The following is a 20,949-nucleotide window of genomic DNA, read 5'->3' as shown; positions in this document are numbered from 1 at the left end:
TGGAGAAGGTGAATGAAGTTGCTGCTGCTGATGATGGGCTAGCTATCCTTAAGGCTTTCCTTGAACAGCCACGCTCTACTGACGGCGCTGGTCCAAGTGGAAGTGGCCCTGAAGCCTGATCCTGAAGATCCCTTCCCGCTGCTAGGATAGATTTAGTTTGTATAGATTTACTTTCTTGTAGGCGGGTAGTTACCCGGCCATTCTTGTAACAAATATTTATGAAATGTAAATCTTTGTGCGGCTAAGACCGCTTCTTTCGTTGGATTCCTTGCTTTATAAACGTTATATGACTCACATACTTTAGTTTAAATTAGCAATTTTCCAAGTGTTTAGAATAAGTTAACCTTTGAACGTGGTAGATAGGTGTGAAGTTTTGCTTCCTCTTCCGTGATTGTGCGGGTAGGACCGTCACTTGCACGTAGGATGGCTAAACTTTACCATCTGACCTGCGTGTAGGTTTTCCTCATCTTTGAGGATAAGTTAACCTTTGAACGTGGTAGATAACAGGTGAAGTTTTGCTTCCTCTTTCGTGATTGTGCGGGTATGACCGTCACTTGCACTTAGTAGGATGGCTAAACTTTACCCATATCTGACCTGCGTGTAGGTTTTCCTTATCCTTTTTTTTTTTTTTTTTTTTTTAGGATAACCTTTGAACGTGGTAGATGATAGGTTGAAGTTTTGCTTCCTTGTTCGTGATTGTGCGGGTAAGACCGTCACTTGCACTTACAAGGATGGCTAAACTTTACTTACATCTGACCTGCGTGTAGGTTTTCCTCATCTTTGAGGATAAGTTAATCTTTGAACGTGGTATATAATAGGTGTGAAGTTTTGCTTCCTCTTTCGTGATTGTGCGGGTAGGACCGTCACTTGCACTTAGTAGGATGGCTAAACTTCACCCATATCTGACCTGCGTGTAGGTTTTCCTTATCCTTTTTTTAGGATAACCTTTGAACGTGGTAGATGATAGGTTGAAGTTTTGCTTCCTTGTTCGTGATTGTGCGGGTAAGACCGTCACTTGCACTTACAAGGATGGCTAAACTTTACTTACATCTGACCTGCGTGTAGGTTTTCCTTATTTTTATCGTTGTGTTTATGCGGGTTTTGCCGCCTTCCACACGTAACTACTTACTTCTTCCCCATTTATGCGGTGAATACCGGCACCAATGTGGGAAGTTCATAAGTATAAAGGTAAAGTTAACACATTATGAAAGGAGAATCATTTCCATTAGAAGTGGCTCTAGGCCTTTTCTTTACAAGTTTTGGAATTGATCTACATATAACATTTGCGTAATTGAGCTCCATTCCACGTTCTTGGGATGGGAGTGCCATCGAGCCTTTCGAGCCGGTATGCGCCTTTTCCCAGGACTTCTTTGTAATGTATGGCCCTTCCCAGACCGGGGCCAGCTTTCCTGGGCGTTCTTGGTTCGAAGCCTCGTTGTTACGCAGTATGTAGTCTCCTACATTGAAGTTGCAGAGTTTTACCCGCGTGTTGTAGTACTTTTGCATTTGTCGCTTGTAGTTCTCTTCACGCACTGCGGCTAAGTCTCTGCGTTCCTCGGTCAGCATAAGATCCAACCGTCTTTCCGCATTATTGTCTTCTGGCTGAATCAAGATCCTTGGTGAGGGTAAACCAATTTCGACCGGGACCATGGCTTCCGTGTCATAAGTGAGGCTGAACGGGGTTTCTCCCGTACTGGCCTTCTTCAGCGTTCTGTTTGCCCAAAGGACGTGGGAAGCTCGTCCACCCAGCCGGATCTGTGTTCCAAGAGTCTTTTCTTGATGCCTTCGACGATGCTCTTGTTTGCTCTTTCCACTTCACCATTACCTTGCGGGTGTGCCACTGAAGTAAAGGTGTGGGTGATTTGAAGTTCTTTCAGCCACTGTTGTAGCTTCTTGTCAGCAAAGTTGGTGCCGTTATCGCTCACCAAATTCTGTGGAAGTCCAAAACGACAAATAATAAATTCCCAAATAAATTTTTTGATATGTTTCGCGGTTGTTTGGGCTAAAGGTTTTGCTTCTATCCACTTGGTGAAGTAGTCGATGGCTACCACTAGGAACTGAACATTTCCTGCTGCTGTAGGAAATGGGCCTGTCACATCGATGGCCCACTTCTGAAATGGCCATGAAGAAGTGACTGGAACAAGTTCATTCTTCGGGCGGTGCGTGTTGGGTGCGTAAAGCTGGCAAGACCTGCATTTTCTGATGTATGCCAGTGCATCCGTATGCATCCCCGGCCAAAAGTATCCCGCGTTGTTTAGCTTGGCTACAACAGCGCGGGGACCTGCGTGTACTCCACAGATGCCTTCGTGTACTTCCCTTAGGAGGTAGTCAGCATCTTGGTTGTCCACGCATCTTAAGAGTGGGCCAAGAAAGTTACGTCTGTAAAGGATGTCATCTATCAATTGATAATTCAATGCTTTACAGCGTAGTTTTCTTGCCTGTGTTTTGGATTCCGGTAGTGTACCTGCCGCAAGGTATTTTATTATTGGTGTCATCCACGTTTCCGTGCCGGTTTGGATGACACAAATTTCCTTGTGCGGGACCGAAGGTGTCTCGAGGAGTTCAATGCGGATATCCTTTCCTAGGTGGGTAAAGGCTAATGAAGCAAGCTTGCTTAACGCATCCGCAGATTTGTTTTCACTTCGCTTGACGTGTATGACTTTGCAGTCATTGAAATCGTGCATAAGGGATTTTGCTTGTGCGAGGTACAGGGCCATTGTGTCGTTCACGGCCGTGTACGTCCCGTTGATTTGATTGGCTACTAACATGGAATCCACGTGGGCTTCCAAGTTTTTCACTCCCATCTTACGCGCAATTCTCAGCCCAGCCAGGAATGCCTCATACTCGGCTTCGTTATTCGTACTTGGAAAATCCAGTCGAATAGCGTAAGTGTATTCTTAGCCCGCTGGGTTGGTTAGCTTTAGCCCTGCGCCTGAACCCTCGTTATTGGCTGCCCCGTCAGTGTAGAGTCGCCAGACATCATTGATGTCTTGTGCTGGAGAGGGTTGAGCCTCTTCCTGGCACTCTTTTTCCCGTGATGCAGGCACTTCTGTAATAAAGTCGGCCAGAACCTGGCCTTTTATGGCTGGTCTTGGCTTATACTTTATCGCGTACTCTCCCAACTCAATTGCCCATTTGGCTAGGCGTCCCGATAACTCGGGTTTGCCTAGAACGTTTGCAAGTTTGAAGTTTGAGAGAATGGTGATTGGGTGACCCTGGAAATATCGTCTTAACCTGCGTGAAGCGTGTATAAGTGCTAAGACTAATTTTTCGAGGGTAGAGTACCGGGTTTCTACGTCTGTTAGGATACGGCTGACATAATAGATTGGCATCTGGATGCCTTTTCGCTTTACTAGCAGGACTGCCCCGGTTGCTCTATCAGTTGCGGAAAGGTATAGGATTAACTCCTCTCCCGCTTCTGGTGCTGTGAGTGTTGGGAGTTCGATCAAGCGTGACCGAATCTCCTGAAAAGCTGCTTCCGCTTCTGGTGTCCAGCGGAAGTGCGTTTTCTTCAAACAGTTTCTCAACGTTGACACGAAGGGAAACGACTTATCCGCGTGGTTTGCCAAAAAGCGATTAAGTGCCACTAGTCGTCCATTCAGTGTCTGAGCCTGTTTGATGGTAGTAGGTGATTCCATTTTGATAATGGCTTCGACCTTTTCAGGGTTCGCTCTGAAGCCATCTTTAGTGACGATGACCCCCAAGAACTTCCCTTCTTCCATTCCAAAGGCACACTTGCTCGGGTTGAGCTTCATGTTTATCTTCCTGAGCGTGTTGAAAGTTTCTTCGATGTCTTTCAACATCGCTCCTGGGTCAGGGCTTTTGATGACCAAGTCATCCATGTAGACTTCCAAGTTCCTACCAATTTGGGAATGAAACTCTTTGTCCATCAGGCGTTGGTATGTGGACCCGGCATTCTTAAGTCCGAATGGCATCATTTGATAACAAAATGTGCCATCGGGCGTCCGAAAAGCGGTTTTGTCCTTATCATCAACGGCCATGTGGATTTGATGGTACCCCTTATACGCGTCCAGGAAGCATTTAAGGCGGAATGGTGCCAACGAATCCACCTTAAGATCAATTTCAGGTAACGGATAACAATCTTTGGGGCATGCTTTGTTCAAATCTTTGAAATCTATGCACATGCGCCATTGTTTGTCATTCTTCGGTACCATAACGGGATTTGCAACCCAAGTTTGATATCTACTAACGCGTAAGATGCCTGCGTCAAGAAGTTCCTTGACTTGGGTTCTACACGCGTTAGTTTGTTCTGGCCCCATTACTCTGCGCTTTTGTACGATCGGTGTGACAGCCGGATCGCATTTGAGCTTATGCTCTGCCTTACTCCGGGGTACACCAGTCATGTCAGCTGGTGTCCACGCGAAGATGTCGGCGTTCCTTTGTAATAAGCGCTTAAGTAAGGTGCGTGTGGGATCAATAATTGTTGGGCCAATGGTTACGGCCTGGTCAGTGTACTTGCCATTGAAGGCCCATCTTTCTGATTCGGTGATGGTTGGTTTAGCCATCTTTGGTTTGGGTTTAGATGAGACAGATGCGATGCATACCTGGGGAATGCCGGTGATCATCGCTACACCCTCAGCTGTTGGCCATCCCATCATGCCGTGGACTGAGGATACCACAGCGTTGAATCTTGCCATCCCGTCTCTCCCGAAGAGAATGTCGTACGTGTGGTGTGGCTTCCTCATTACGACAAAGTCCACATCTTCTGTGCGGGAGTGTTTTCCATCTGTAAGAGTGACGGGGAAAGATAGGATACCCAGGGAGGTGCTTGTGCTGCCATCAAACCCTTCCATCGAGGCGCAGATCGTTTCCAGGCGCTCCTTGTCTTCGTCATCAAGCTTGTCGAAGAACTGCCTGTACATCACCGTTGATGAGGCGCCGTTGTCAGCAAGAGTGCGAGAAGTGATGTAGTGCCCCAGCTGGCTTTTTATGACGATGGGGCCTTCTTTGCTGGGTCCTCCTGGCACTCGCGGGAAGCGCACCTCAGCTTCTTTCCACGCGCATGGTTCTGGCGTTCGCCTTTTTTTTCCTCTGATGTTGCCATGAACCATGTTGATGCTGATGTCCACGGGCTTTCGTCCGTTGCCCCGGTACCGGTTGTCGTTCCGTCCTCCCTTCTTGATTGATGCCACCAGGTGTGCCAATCTTCCATCCTTGACGAATGCTTCAACAATATCTTTCAAGGATGTACACTCTTCCGTACCATGACCTTTTGTCCCGTGGAAGTCACAGGATTTGCTCTGATCCGCATTAGGTCGGTGCCGGATCACTGGAGCTTTTGGCCACGGTAGCTTTTCAGTGGCAAATATCTCCGTGACGCTTTTGGTGAGTGGCGTCCACCGGTGCTTTTGGCTTGAAGGGTGTGTGTGATTTCTTCCGCCAACAAGAGGGCGAGAGCTGGATGAGGTGTCAAAGTTTACCCTTGACTGCCAGATACCTAGCTTCCTCTTTTTGTTCTGCCGGGCGATCCGGACATTGTTCTCTCTTGTCCTCTGCGTGTAGAGGTGTGTACTCTGGGGGAGGTCCCTTCCCAGTTGCTTCTCTGTCTCGGCAAAGCGCTTGGCCGCCGTCATGATGGCATCCCATGTTGATGGCATGCCATCCTTACCCGTCAATGTGCGGATAAGCTCCGGGTATTCGGCGCCTTGGATGAAAGCGGCGCGAACAAGATCTTCACTTACGTTGCCGAGACTTAGCTTTTTGGAGTTGAAGCGGGTGATGAAGTCTAATAAAGATTCATCCTCCTCTCTTACGCAGTTGAGGATTGTCCACTGTTCCTCGGTGTATTTCCTCTGTTGGCTGAAGTGCTGGCTGAACTTGTTCTGAAAGTCCGCCCAGTCATATATGTGGTGGACCGGTAAACGATCGAACCATGCCCTGGCCGCTCCAACCAGAGTCATCTGGAACATATAACACCACGTGGGTTCCGTCCAGTTACTGACGGTTGCCCCCGCAATGAATCTGTTCAAGTGGTCGTCTGGGTCGGATAGACCATCATAAGTGCCAATGTTAGACATTTGTTTGGCACTTCTCGGGGCGATTGCTTCCGCAATGTCCCTTGCAAACTTTGACTTTCCTGCATTTGTAGCAGTTGGCCTAAAGGTTTTTGAGAAGTCACGCGGGTTTCTCTCCGCATTTGTTGGTTTAAAAGCTTCCCCAAAATTCCTTTTTGGCTGGGAGTCCGTTTCCTTACGCTTCCCTTTCGCCTTATGGCGAGGGTTTGCGTCGGTGTCGGATTCCTCTCTCTCCTCGTCTGAGTACTCGCACTCGCTGTTCATATTGAGCTGTTGGCGAGTACTGCCGAATTCGTCAGCCTGTTGAACTGAACGCAAGCGTTCATCCAATTCCGCTTGGAATTCTCTTTGACGTGCTTCGGCCCACGCCTTCACTTGATCTAGTGTTTGGCGAGGGGCCCTCGGTCGTTTTTCCAACTGGGCATCAGTGAACCCCAGTGGAATATTTACTGCACTTGCCCCGGCTTGGGTAGTCGGGGTAGTGTTCGTAAGATTTGTATAACCGCCGGTGTTCCCCCCAGTTGCTGGGGTTGTGGTTACCGGGGTTTCTTGGTCGGTTACTGGCCTTAGGACTGGAGTAACGTTAACCATTTATTCAGAAATTTTGAAAAAACTAAAATAGTTCTAGCTTTTATGCACGGATGGCGCCAATGAAGAAACACTAAGTGAACCCACAGGCAGATTATAGATAATCTGGGGGTTAAGTAATGTTTCCCACGGATGAGGTCTGGCAGAGAAGGTTGTTCTTCTGGAGACCTGCAAAACAGACACCGTAAGCTCGTCACTGAGAAGGGGAGGGTTCCTCCTTGTGACCACCCTCCGGCGTGAGAATCAGACTAGATTGCTCTGAATATAAGTGTATATTAAGAGATTGCTAGATAAGATTGAGATATCAGATGATGTCCTTACCATTCCAAGGTGTTGGAGTATTTATAGCCGAAGGTAGGTTTCCAAGCAGGTACAGCCGGCTGAATAGTATTCCTGTTCTACCAACAGTGGACGTACGCACAGGCCACGCTGGTTGGTGGATAGGTTACGGCCAACAGTAATAAGGTCGGCTGTATACTGTTCCTTTACTGCCGGCTACGCACTGTTCCACCAACTGTAGGCTGCGCACGTCCCCTCGTAAGGGTTGGTGAGTAGGCAGCGGCTAATAGTGACAAACAGTACTAGAGGGTGCTCCTCCTCGTATTGTTGTCGGTGAGCTGTCACCCTGTGATTAGTTCATGGGCTGCTCTGGTCAAATTGTCTGTTCCGCCCATACCTTAGTAGGTATAGTACGAAAAGACCTTCCAGAAGCATACGGACTGGCTCATTTAGGCGGGAGTATTCCCGCCTTGCTCATTCCTTCATGTGACTACTGAACGAATGCCTTGTGCGTGTAGCCTTGCTGTTAGTGCGGGTAGCCTTCCCTGATGGCTTGTATCCGCAGCTGCGGGAACAGGCGGGGTACTTCACCATTGGGAGGCTTTCCCTGCGGGTACAGCTGGCGTACTGCGCGTAAGGTTCTTTGAGCATGGTGTGTCCTGCTGGAGCAGTTGGTCATTGCGCAGACGTCCCTGTTCAAGGTGAGTCTTACGGGTCCAACTGGGCTCTGCTGGGACCTACCTCTTCAAAACAACATTCTCATCTCCTAAGAAATTATAGTTGCTGTATATACATCATAGCCGGAAAGAAAAAAAATTGGTAAATAATTAGTAGACAACCATATCATACATGAGTGATTCATAAGCTTCCAATTGGAGCAAAAAGACGACATTAATTAGAATACCTGCCATTATATTGAATTTTTTCTAAGAGAAATCCAGGTTTATGTTTTGTCTTTGTGCGCAGAAAGCTAAGTCAACCAAGTAACGAAAGGTCAGCGCATTAGAAACTGACTAATATAAAATTAATATTAAAATATAATATAAATTGTTGCTAGCTAACCTCATTTTAGCCCTGCCATCTAGCACGTGCATATGAGTTGCATAATTTAACATCAGGCTGCCATTAAAACAACTTCAATTAACATGACAATACATACAGTTGAAGAAACATGATGATAGATTCTGACACAAACAAATACATACATAATAAAACATTAGGCTAAGGGGTGTGGGGGGCTCTAATGGGGGCTTTAGTGGGGGCTCCAGCCAATAATATTATGACGTGTGGCAGAGAGAGAAACTGGATAAGGGGGGTGTTGGAGCCCCCGTTGGAGCCCCTGGCCCTGGTGTGGAGGGGCTCCAGCTAATATATATTTTTTAATTAATTCCACACCCCTCAACGGCTCTTTTTCGAACTCCAAGACACCTTTTATCTCTCTTCTCCCGCGACCAGCCTCACGCCTGCCTGGATTTCCGCGCTCGCGCCCCGCTCGCGCCCCTGCTCGCGCCCCGGTGGTGTGGGGTTAGCGCCCCGGGGCGCGAGCGGAGAGGCTCTAGCGCCCCACACCCCTCAGCCTTATGCCTAACAACATAGAGCATGATGAGGAATAAAAAAAACATCATTGTTAAAAGTCTCACAAGATTTTAAATTCAAAATTGAAGGGTGTTTAATGAAATAAACAAATTTACCATTATATTGTAATTGAGTGACACCTAATACTTCTAATCTAATCAATTTCACAGAAACAAATCAATAATAGAATAAACAATATTCATAAATGATAACGAAGCTAAATACGAAATGCAAAATAAATTGTTATGATAATTTCCAAAATAAAAGACGATCAGTACAACATAGAACCCATTGATTGTAAAAGTTGAATAATAAGTCGATTACCTTATCTCTCATGTCGACGACAGAAATTATAGGTCAGAACCATGATAAAACAAAGCCAATAAGGGGGCATTAACATAGAAGATTCAAATTTCCATCTTCATACCCAAAAAAAAGATCCAATATGAAAACAAAAATGAGGTATTATTAGCAAAAGCTTCCGCAAGCCCCAATTAAGTTTTGAAAATGAAAATAATAATGTTAACAGCATTTCAACAAATCTTGTGTCAAACAATACGATGAACACTATATTGAACTGCTATTCGTAAAAAAATATTATGTTTTATAGTTTCAATTCGAATCAACAATAAAAAGACAAATTAAAAACGACCTAAAATCAAACTTAAAATTCCCTTTTTGACGTCCTGTATTCGGTCTATTCTAAACAAAATAGATGTAAAAACACAATTATTCAAGAACAGAAATACAAACAATTCAAAAAGGGTTAAAATTAATGAACCCTAATTGTAGCGGAGCATTAGATGAGGGTATCGATTTAAAGGCTTAAAAACAAAGTTACAGTTAGTTTTGATGATTTAAATGTATAAGAAGATGAAAGATTGTTGACAATGATACCTAGAAAACAGAAGACGATGATCTATATTGTTGATTGTGTAAAACCGAATCTGTAAACCAAAGTCAGGATTATTATTGTACTTTTAATGTTGAAGACAATTGAATATGTAGATGATTAATACCTGATTTGTTGATGACGAATGCATGGTTAAAGATCAGTGGTCGCCTACGTTGTGAAATTGTTAGGGTTAGCAACTGAGAATGAAGAAAGAAAAAGAATTAACGAGGATTACTAATTAAAATTAAATTAAAATTAATAATAAAAGAGAAAATTACACGTGGACAAAGAATGAATTCTGGTGAAAAGTTAGGGGAGAAATTGGTGGAGAATCCACCCATTTATTAGATAGGTAGATAGATAAATTCATAAAAAAAAATCTGGAAAATACATATTTAAAAGAAATTTAACAAACTTCCTAAAAAAATCGAAAAGAAAGAAAGAAAGAAAATGTTTTTAAAATAGTTTAATAAAAAGTTTAACAAAACAACAAGTGTTTAAAAAAAATAACCACATTCATATTATAATGGAAAAATATATCAAAATAAATAAAGATAATGATATAAAAAATTAATAAAATCCATTATACATCATGACAATCTAGTTTGATCAAAGAAACTCAAACTTGGTTTAACCAATATCAAACTTTGTCAATTATGATGTGGCAAGTCAATTTATTCACTAATAATAAATCATATATATAATCTGCAAATTTATAATACATTAAACCCTGATATGATTGAATAATGTCCTAGAATCATTGTTATGAGCTAATCAAGTTTTAGGATCGTGTGAATCATTAAGACACGTATGGCATATTAGAACTTTGGGACCTATGCTGGTTAAAGAACTTTGGAATCATTAAGACACTCATGAGGACCTATGTTGGTTAAAGAAATTCACGCCTGCTAATCAAAGTCAAAATTTGATCAAACAAAAGAATTTTGGTTGACTCTAAACGTAATTAATCAAACAATACATTTAACATTAAAGAAGGCTTGTCATGCTCCATTAAAAGCTATTACGACTATTAAAACCCAATATGCCTCGTTAAGATACATGTGAGTCTTTATAACATGTTCCAACCATAGTCACCCACAAACAAACTTGGTTAATCCAAGTCAAACTTTCAGTCAATTTTGGTCAGTCGAGGTTGATTATGGCCTTAGTTATTCGAAATCTAACATGTTAAAACCAAATATAACGGATTAATGGTCATTGCCCAATAAATGATCATTGATAGTCAATCATGTTTAGTTAGAATCATTAATGGTCAGTTAGGGATGTAGATGGCGAGTTAAGGTCACTAATGGATAGTTAGGCTGTAAATGGTCTAGGGTTGTGGATGATGAATTATAGTCATGACAGCCAACCATTATCGTATACGTAACACATAGGACTAAATAGGGTCATTGAGGGCTAACTCATGTCAATGACGGTTATTGTGTTGTCATTTAAGATCAATGCTAGCCAATTTGGGTTAGTAATAGTTATTTAGGGTCAACATTGGCAATTCAGGGTTAATATTGGTTAATGATGGTTATTTATGATGTTATATGCATATTGGAGCCATTATGCTCCATAAAGAGCTTTGACATGTATGACATTTTATTGCTCACTATTATCTAATATGAGTCAAGACACCCCAATTTAACAATTTTAAGTCCTAATACGTGTTTAAGCTCAGTTTAAATCCACATTTTAGCTACACAATTAGTAGCTCACGAGTGATGTCACTAGTTTACATCTATATATAGTTATACCGTTCAAATTGTTTTGAATGACTTTTAATCTTAAACATATATAAGCGAAACATCTATATATTCTGTTAAGCTATCAGATTGTTTTATTTATAAATGGAGACTTCTCATGGATTTGACCCGAATTCACGAGTATGGGTCTCACCAAACCCAGGTAACTCTTAAGCGTGTTATAACATCTCATTAAAATAATTTTTTTTTCTCACCAAATATTTGATATGAAAATCCTATAAAATAAGGATATACTAAAAATTAGTATCCGATTTTTTTCAAAAAAAAAGATATTATTTGCAACTAATAAACAATTTTATAATAAAAAAAATACTTTATCTAAAGCCACCATATTGTCTTATTTATAAAAAATATATAAAACTATTAGAAACGAATAATGTAAATCAAACCCGTAGTACGGTGATAAAAACTAGTATATGTATATGTGTGTGTGTTTGATAATGGGTTTTTAATTTTAACTACATATATTAATAAATAATGTAAAGTTATGTAAAAACTCATTTTTTATTACATTATTGGTACGATAAAACACTCTTCATTAGTATTTTAACAGTTTGTTTTCATAAAAACTTTAAGAAATGTTGCAATGTACGGAGTATATGTTAAGCCATGCGCCATTTTTCCAAAAAATACTTAAAAACCTATTATTTATAATTCTATAAGTTCGACAAATTATTTTGAAATATGGCTTAAAAAATAAAATCTTTAAATATCCCGCTTTTTTCCCTCTTTTTTTTTTTTCGATTCCCTTAAATTACCAATAATTCGACCTTCACCAAAATCATGTCTCAGATCAATTCTGCTTAACTAACCGGTATCTCAAGACCACGTTCAAGCCAACCCACAGTCCACCACACACATTTATCGACACTCGGAAGTTATGACCCTCGATTTCTCTGTTTTTGTTGTGAACAACGCCTTTTGAACAAGTTGCTTCAATCAGGTAGATCCAACTTCATTGATTAGTTATTACTCAGTTAGTTTGTATGATACGCTACCAACGATATTAGGTTGCAGCCTTGTAAGTAAGCTCACGAGTTTCCGGCGATTGGGATTTTGAGACCTAGCGAGATCTCTAAACAACCTGTTTCTCTATAACCCAGGTTCTATCATCATCGCCTTTAGCATAATTTTTTTGTGGGCGTGCTTGATTCATATGTTGTTAATTTTCCATTTGGTTATTGACTCGAGAACTAGTTACTGTTATGGAGATTATTGCTCTACTCAAAACCTTCAATTAACTTTATAATCAACAGCTAGATTTGAATTCTGAAGAGGGCCAACCTATGAAGTTAATTGGGCAGTTCCGATTCACCACATATCTTAGAGTTTGACCTAATCGTTTTACTCAGGTTAAACAGTTTAAGCTTGTTAGTAAATATATAATAAAAAGAGCCATACTTTGAATCCTACTTCTTGTTTACCTAGTAAATTTCTAATATGTGTAGATATAACATATAAGATCTTTACAAAATATTCTTGCTCTTTGACTATCTAATGATGTGCTAATTTATTATTTATAGGTGCAATGGTTGAGGGAACAATTGGCGTTGTTGGAACGAGGAGATGGTAGCAGAGAAACATGCTGAAATTGAGAGACTTCAATTGTTGTCACAAAACACGCCATAAAACTTACACTTCGTTAGAATATGTGGAATATATTTATTGCTTTAGAATAATTTTGATATGTATTGTATTACATTTGAATAAGTTGGATATTTTATTTTACTTCGTTTGGATTTATTATTGCTGTGGGTTTATATTTATATTTCCTGATTTATAAATGCAACGTTTACAAGGAAAAGAAATAATATAAAAAAAAGTTTACTTTTTAAATTCCAGACGAAATATATAATTAAATTTGTAGCAAAAACCTTACAAAATTGTAGCTAAATCCTTAGGGCGTGTTCGTTTCACGGAATGAATTGAAATTGGAATTAAAATTTGCATAGGAATTGGAATTAGAATTTAAACATTCCCATAGGAATGGAATTTGTTGAAATTGGAATCCCAATTCCATCTAACATGTTTGGTTGGCCAATGTCGGAGGCAATCACTTTGACCCACTCAACCGACGACCCACAACGTTTTTGGAAGATTCGGCCAGCTGATGATCCGAACCGCTTCCAACCAACCCGACCCGACCCGCTTTCGTTTTTTTTTGTTTCGTTATTTTTTCCAGTTTCATTCCGGTTCGTTTTTTTTTTTGCTTCAGTTGGTTAGGCTCGGTTTCAAATTTTTATTGGTTCGTTTAGGTTGGTTTTTCGTTTTCTGTTTTCTTCGAGTTCGTTTTTTTCTCTTTTTTTTGTTCAGTTTTTTTGGGTTTCGGCCCGTTTCGGTTTTTTTGGTTTGTTTAAGTCGTTTTTTTCTATTTATGTTTGGTTCAAGCTTTCTTTTTGCTTATTTTGTTCAGTTTTTTCGTTTTGTGTTTGGTTCAAGTTCGTTTTTTTTGCTTATCTTGTTCAGTTTCTTGGGTTTCGGCTCGTTTCGGTTTTTTTGGTATGTTTATGTTGTTTTTTCGGTTTCTGTTTGCTTCAAGTTCGTTTTTTTGCTTATTTTGTTCAGTTTTTTGAGTTTCGGCCCGTTTCGTTTTTTTTGTTCGTTATTTTTCGGTTTCTGTTTGGTTCAAGTTCGTTTTTTTGCTTATTTTGTTCATTTTTTTGGGTGTCGGCCCGTTTCGGTTTTTTCGATTCGTTTATGTTGTTTTTTCGGTTTCTGTTTGGTTCAAGTTCGTTTTTTGCTTATTTTGTTCAGTTTTTTGGGTTTCGGCCCATATCGGTTTTTTTTGCTCGTTTTTATCGTTTCTGTTTGATTCAAGTTCGTTTTTTTGCTTATTTTGTTCATTTTCTAGGGTTTCGGCCCGTTTTGGTTCGATTATGATGTGTTTTTTTGTTTATGTTTGGTTCAAGTTCGTTTTTTTGCTTATTTTATTCAGTTTTTTTGGTTTCGGCCCGTTTTGGTTTTTTTGGTTCGTTTATGTCGTTTCGTTTACGTTCGGGTTTAATTTTTTGTTTCGTTTTGTTCATTTCCCTTTTTTTGTTTTATTTTAGTCGGTTTACTCTCCATGAAATGGCCGGGGCGTCGGCGGACCGGGTCGGGTTGAGCCGAACTGACCCTGGAGTCAAACCGAACACAAACTGACGCGAGGCGCCGAACCGAATGCGAGCTGACCCGGGGTTTTGACCCAAACGCGACCCGACCCGGAGCACTGAGCTGAAAGCGCTAAGACTCGGAGCGTCGACCTGAATGTGAACACACCTGAAATGTCGACCCGAACGCGACCTTGTTAGTCGCCCAATTGAAGATTCCATCAAATTTACTTGAATTCCTTCACATGATGGAAGGATTTAGAATCCCTTTGTTTAAAGGAATTTGAAGGAATTGAATTCCAATTCCAATTCCTTGTCAACCGAACACACCAAAATGGAATTAAGATTCCAATTCCAACGAACGAACACGCCATGTCATGGGATTTTAATTCCAATTCTTTTGAATTACCACGAATTCTATGAAACGAACGCGCCCTTATAAAATTCATAGCAAAAACCTTACAAAATTCATAGCCAAATCCTCATGAACTTTTGTAGCAAAATTCGTAGCGAAAAGACAAACAAATCTCTTAGCAAAACTCCATAGCAAAATCGGTAACTAAAATTTTGTAGCAAGACTTTGTAGCAAAAGGTCCGTAGTTATCAATCCTTAGCTAAAAATCTATAGCAAAAATTTATATAGCAAAATTCGTAGCTAACTTATCCAAAATAGTGACGTTCTTTTTTGTAGCTACAACCGTTGCAAAATTTAATTCTGTAGCTAAAATTCGTAGCAAATGATTTAGCTACGAGACATCTAACCACGAACCAAATCCGTAGCTGATTCGTAGCAAAATGGGTTTTGCTACAAAATTTGCTACGGATTTGACCATAGCTGATACCTATTTTTGTAGTAGTGCGATCTTCATTCGGGCTTCATCCATTTTCGCCAAAGAATAGGATTCATCCAAATATACTTGTTGCATTTCATCCCATGAATGAATACTATTTGCGGGTAAAGTGGCGAACCAACTCTTAGCTTTGTCTTTTAAAGAGAACTGATATCCGTGTGTGTATGGTTCCTAGGTGGCCATACCATGAAAATGTGTAAGAACATTTATGTAGTTGGGCCTTAACTTAAATGTTCTTGTACCCGGTCTTGGTGGAGCAATAGGTGAAGTATTATCTGAAATAGCCAGTCTAAACCGACCATTAATTCCATGAACCGGTGCCACATGATGTCTTCTTTGAAGTTTTGGGTGGTTGTTACCACCACCCCGTTAATTATTAATTGGAACACCATTTTTTGAATTGATTTTTTACCCATTCCATTTGAATTAGGAACCCGATCATAAAGATTATTGTTATTGATGTCGATCTGGTTTCCTCTTCGATTATTGTTAGGAGGGATATCATCAAATCCATATCCGCCCGTGTACCTATAGTCCGCATACTCGTTACCATTCCATTCTCCAAAATTGTTGCTTTCTTCATAACCATCATTGCCATAATTATTTGCATACCCAAACTCATCACCATCATCATTATAACCCGTATATCCCGTGTGTAATGTGTGGATACTATCGTTATCCTCTTCATCATTTTCTTCATTATTGTTGGAAAAAATGTTTTGTTAGGGAGAAGTTGGTGTTGTGGGCTTCTTCGGTTGTTATTGGGATTCGGATTTTTGTTTCGGTTGGAATTTCGGTTTTGATTAGAATTGCGGTTTTGATTAATGGGCATTGGTGGAGTGGGTGGTCTATGGTTATTGCCAATCTAGTGGTTGCTCATGTTTGTAGGTTCGGGTGAAATAGTTTGCAAGTTTTGTTGTCGGTTTCGATTTTGCCTTGCTATTCTCTCTATTTCTGGTACAAAAGCAAGTGGTGAAGTCCGCCCGGATATACGAGTATTCATACAATAACTGTCACCTGCACACGTAAACAAGAACAAAAAATAATAACAAACAAAACACTTAAACAAATTATCACTACTAAAAAATTAACTAAATTTAAAAACACCAAGCGCATAATCTCCCCCGGCAACGGCGCCAAAATTTGATCGGTCGTCGTCGAACCGGTCAAAGATAGAGAAAATGTGTGTCCCAGATACCTTAAACTAGTTAGGGGTAAGAAAGGTGTCGAACCACGAAAAGTTTGTGGTCAGTGGTTTAAGTTTAGTTATTATGAAGCTTGTGTAAAGCCATATAGACCAAATATGAATTAAATTGCAAAATGATGAACCAACAAGTTGATTCACTTGATTTATAAAAATAAATAGATTTGACTTTAATGTGAAAACGGGTAGCAAATAGTAACCAAGTAACTTTAGTTGATTGACGTAAACAAGAATTAGGAATAATGACCACCCCAGGCTACGAGCTATGTAGCAATTTATACTTTAATTATGTTTGTTAATTGGAAACTACATAGACATAAATTGGTAAATAAGTGCAAAAAGTTATATTACAAAATAAGGGATTCCGGCCATATTAACCTTTCGATTTATGACCGGGCAAGGAACACGCGGAATTTGTCTTAGTGAAAATCAAATTATATAATATGAAATCCGTAAACCAGTTGCTAGTATATGATTATGTAAACACCAAAAACAGACAATTGACAATAGATTCAACAGTAATAACTTTGTTCTTCAAACACACAAATACCATATAAACCCTAATTGTTCAACAAAGATGATGAAACATATAAAGTTTAAATCCAACAAACATAAATCAAAGTCATAAGATGCCAACATAAACCCTAGACCTAGGTTGATCAAAAGAAAGTTTAGCCTAACATGTTAACCATAGTTCTTACAATTGACAATGATAAAATCTTCAATTCATGATGAACCTTGATGATGAAAGACCTTGCTTCTTGTTTCTTCTCTTGATTCTTGATGACAAAGATAATGAAAGACTGATAAATAGATTATGATAATTATTCAAAAAGTTCTTCCAAAGATGGTTCTCAAAACCTCTAAATTGGCCATTAATATCCCCAAATCATATGGTCAGATATTTCCAACAATAGGATATTAATCCTCATTAAAACTTGGTCAAAAACTTATTTTCATGTTTTTAAATCTGCAAGGGCCGTAGGGTACGGCTGGTCAGCTGCAGGGTACGGCTGGGAACATTTTCTTTAATCTCTTGGCCTTTATACACGCTTAAATCCGCTCCTTTGTGTCCTTTATCTGCAACACTTACAAATCACAACCACACCATCAAAGTACATATATTTGACATGAAACAATTAAGATAAAACCATGTACTATTAACTCCTTTAATCGTGTGATATTAACCTACCCATCACCCAGTTTTGTTATACCAAAACAAACGGATTGGACAGATACACTATTCATTACATACTGTGTTGGAGCGACCAAACATGAATAGGGGCTTGTCAAAACCCGATAGTGCTACCCGTAAACCCAACGGCTATTACGAGTTAAATGTTTGTGTTGGGGATTTCACAATTGGTATACCACAACTTATTTACGTATTACATCTTAACTCAGTTAATAAGATGCACATAATATAAACTTTTATTCTATGTTTCCCCCATATTATAAAACATTTAAAAACTTTAAAAAAGAGGTCGCAAAAACTCACTTGTTAATAAAAGAGGCTCTGTGATCAAACTGAGGTTCAGATAGGATATCAATTAGGTTCCTACATTTTAACATATAATGTAATGAAATTTTGGAACTTAAAAATATTTCTCGACTAAAAACACGAGAAAATATGGACGACTCGAATAAACGTTAAAATACGGCATACATACGATTATTTCTGTTTACATTTCTATAAACCATCCATATCTTGTGAGATAAAATTTCACATAAAGTTGGTTTTTGAAAAGTTATGTGGTGGTTTAAAAGTGTTTATAATGCCGATTTATTATATTTGAATAAATTCAGTTCGTTCGGTTCAGGTTTAAAAGTTAAACTTTTAATAAACATAATTTAAAATTTTATATTATAAAATAGTATATTTTATTTCAAGCTATAAAAGTCAGTAAATAATTGACCTTTTTTAAAAAATTTATCTTTAAATTTGATAAAATAATTTTTGTTTAAAACACTCGTTTTGAACAACTTTAATGTTAAATAAAGTTTTGGTAAATTCATAAAAAGTGATCAAATGATTTGTAAAAATTCTATAAAAATTTGTAGAACCATTTTATTATTTTTAAGTTTATGTAAAAGTTGTTTTTATATTTTGGAGTGTTTATAAGATGTATTCTTTTACGTAAAATAAAGCAAAAATTAAAAATCATACTTCGGTGACCAAAAATTTATAAAAAATATTTTGGTATACTTGTATACCAAAATAGAGTTACTATAAAAATTTCAACTCGTTTTACAATTTCTAACATTGTTTTAAATTTTTGTCTTATTTTGTATGTATAATCGAAAACATTAATCAAAACAACTCCAAAATTTATAAATTTAGGTTTATGAGCTTATTATGATATATAAAAACTAAGAAAAAAATTCTAGATTTTTCCATATTTCGAAACCTAAGTTCATGTTTTTTCTCAATATTTTGGCATTATTATGGTTTATTTTCGTTAAAAATCCATAACACATCATACCAAAGTCACCACTTCAAATTTCTCAACAAAAACCATTAACTTAGTGACCAAAAATAAATTCATAACACTCTAAAAGAACCTTTTCAACTAAAATTTTACTACAAAATTTGATAAAGTAAACTAAATAACAAGTAATTCATTAAAATTTTACTACAGAATTGTCTTTAAACATCCAAAGATCATAGACTCGAATTTTAGAAAGTACAAATATTTGCTTTTAAAATAATAACAAAACCTTTTAAATCTTAAAATAAAATAAAAAGACCCTTACTCTTAAATGCCAAATATTAAATTCTTATACTTTTTATTAAAATATTTCAATAAAATGATTGTTAGGATTTAAATACAGAAAATATGTAAATAACAACTCCTTATTCTCATCAACCAATAACATTATCAAACTTCATAAACAACTACAGTAGAGATGATCAAATAAACCGGTTCCTGGAACCGAACCGGTGGACCCGAACCGGAACCGAACCGGTTCCTACCCGTTTTTTGTAGGAACCGGACCCTATCTGATTCAACCCGATGATCCGTGACCGGTTCTTGCATTTCTGAGTGGGGGCGGGTAGGAACCGGAACCGAACCGGAACCGGTTCCTAACCGGTTCTAGCCGTTGGATCGAGTATAGCCGTTGGAAATCGTTTTTTTGGCCGTTTTTTGACCGTTGGGGTCAAAAATAGCCGTTTTTTGGCTCCCCCAAGCACCCCACTACTAGTATAAATAGGTATTTGGTGTCATGGGTTCATCACAACTTACAAACCCGAACGCAAAAAAATTCAAAAAAACGCTATTACAACGTTTTGAGTTCTCTAATATCTTATTTTCTCTTCTTCTATATTCATATTTGTTGTTATGGTTGCCTCACAATCATCGGTTGGTCAAGGTTCCAACGCCGAACCAAGTTTCGTTTGTATTGTACCTCATAATCGTAATCAAGAGATTTGGTGCAATTGGGATTTAGTTGAATTGAGTGACCATTCATTGAAGGCTCGGTGCAAGTTTTGTGGGGTTTATTTAAACCCACTTTCGAATTCAAATTTGAAGAAACACATCGAAAAACCGTATTGCAAGGCGTTGAAAAAGAACGTCGATTCGCAACAAACGCAAATGGATAGTGAAGGCGGAATATTTACATACCAAATTGATCGAGTTCAAGATCGTATGGCGAAGTTTGTGATTCAAGAAGCTTTGCCGTTTAGCCACTTCGACAACCCTCGCTTAACCGCCATGATTCGAGATACGCTTCACCACAATACACTCACGTAAGTCGTCATACTCTTAAACGTTATTGTTTAAAATTGTGGAAGAAGGCCAAAGAGGTACTAATTGCATATTTTGAAAATATAAATACGGGAATAAACTTAACTAGTGATGTTTGGTCGGCTCCACATGGTCTACCCGAATCTTATCTTTGTGTCACCGCTCATTGGGTAGACCCGTCATCGTGGGAAATGATGAAACACACCATTGCTTTCGAACTCTTTGAGTATCCACATACGGGAGATAATTTGTTTGAAATTTTAAATTATGTTATAAAAACTTATAAACTAGAAAATAAAATATTTTCAATGGCATTTGATAACGCGTCGAATAATACATCGGCGGTTGATAAATTAAAATTAAAATATACGCCGATTTGCAATGGTGTATTTTTTCACTCAAGGTGTGTTGCACATATCATTAATTTAATCGTGCAAGACGGACTTGCTTCGGATGAGGTTACATCGGTTATAAACGATTTTAGACTAATGATACATGAAGTTTTTAAGAAAAGTAAAAAAAAACAAATGGAATATAGAAAATTTTGTAAAGATACGGAAAGAAAAGCTTTGGGAGCTAATTGGGATGTACCTCATCGATGGAATTTCACTTGCATAATGTTTCAAAGTGCTTTGGAACAAAGAGAAACTTTACAAATGTTTCATTCTAGTCTTGCCGAGAATGATTTGGCAATCCCCTTTTCAAATGAGAAATGGGAAATTATCAATGACTTATCGACTTTTCTTGAAGTTTTTAAAACATCAACTACGAAACTATCGGGAACGTATTATCCGACAAGTCCCTTGGTTCTTTCGGAGTTATTTTTAATGGTTAACAATCTTAAAGAATTTGAAAATAAAAGTCCAATGTTTTCAAACATCATATTACCAATGAAGTTTAAATTAAAAAAAT

This window comes from Bidens hawaiensis, unplaced genomic scaffold (genome assembly GCF_021521415.1).
Source record: "Bidens hawaiensis isolate Kalapana, Puna unplaced genomic scaffold, B.hawaiensis_p1.1 tig00028728_1, whole genome shotgun sequence".
NCBI lineage: Eukaryota > Viridiplantae > Streptophyta > Magnoliopsida > Asterales > Asteraceae > Bidens > Bidens hawaiensis.
This window is presented reverse-complemented; position numbering follows the sequence as displayed.